The sequence below is a fragment of the Bidens hawaiensis genome, unplaced genomic scaffold (assembly GCF_021521415.1).
Source record: "Bidens hawaiensis isolate Kalapana, Puna unplaced genomic scaffold, B.hawaiensis_p1.1 tig00028591_1, whole genome shotgun sequence".
Classification (NCBI taxonomy): Eukaryota; Viridiplantae; Streptophyta; class Magnoliopsida; order Asterales; family Asteraceae; genus Bidens; species Bidens hawaiensis.
The window spans coordinates 221,646-222,500 of NW_027505124.1; the positions used below are offsets into that span (position 1 = coordinate 221,646).

General features: G+C 32.3%; 1 non-coding gene across 1 annotated transcript; it reads left to right on the forward strand.

Moving 5' to 3' along the window:
* The first annotated feature begins 384 nt into the window (after positions 1-384).
* On the forward strand, positions 385-471 carry TRNAS-GGA (transfer RNA serine (anticodon GGA)). Its single transcript has one exon. It is a non-coding gene; the product is annotated as a tRNA-Ser (tRNA).
* Positions 472-855: the final 384 nt, after the last annotated feature.

An 855-nucleotide genomic window follows, 5' to 3' on the forward strand; every position in this document is an offset into this window, starting at 1 on the left:
AATAGATAGAATCATGATCTAAAGATATCCATTAACCATAAAATATAGACCCCTCGCTCAGTCAATTCATTATAATTTCTAATTTCTTGATTTAATCTGGTCGGTATAGTATAAATAGATAATCAGAAAAAGAAGAAAACATTGTTTTTGCAAACATGAATAGAAATAGAATTTTTTTTTCGTTTTTGTAAGAAAACAATTTTCTCTTTATCCCCCCAGCCTAGAAGGAAAGATCCTGCTTTTATTATGATGAAAAATTTTCTATTTTGATCGCTTTCTAGTTAGATTCTAGTTAGAATTGATTGGTTGTACCTACCCAATAATCTAATATGAATGATTCATTATTCACTCTATTTTCGGTTTTGGGGTCATAATCATTATGTAGGAGAGATGGCTGAGTGGTTGAAAGCGTAGCATTGGAACTGCTATGTAGGCTTTTGCTTACCGAGGGTTCGAATCCCTCTCTTTCTTTACCTTCACCTAATTTACCGATCTTACTAACCACAATAGATCAAATATCAATGGATACAACTATTCCAACAGTTAGACCTTTCTTTGATATGGATTATCTAATAGATTCTCTATTTCTAATGGCTGTGGTACGGAAAATACTGTTAAAGAAAAGAGTAGACAAGGAATGAAAATATCCCTCTCGGTCTATGACACCTAAATGGAAGAAAAATCCGGATCAAACCCTTATTTATCTTAACCTTAGGTTAATTTACTTCGCCGAAAGGGAGCAAAATGGGTCGAACCCTTATTCTTATTCGTTTTTATTTTTTATTTTTTTTTAGGTTTAAGTCTGACTAGAATAATATTCTACAACTAGCAATTCATTTATTTTCAAGCCGACCC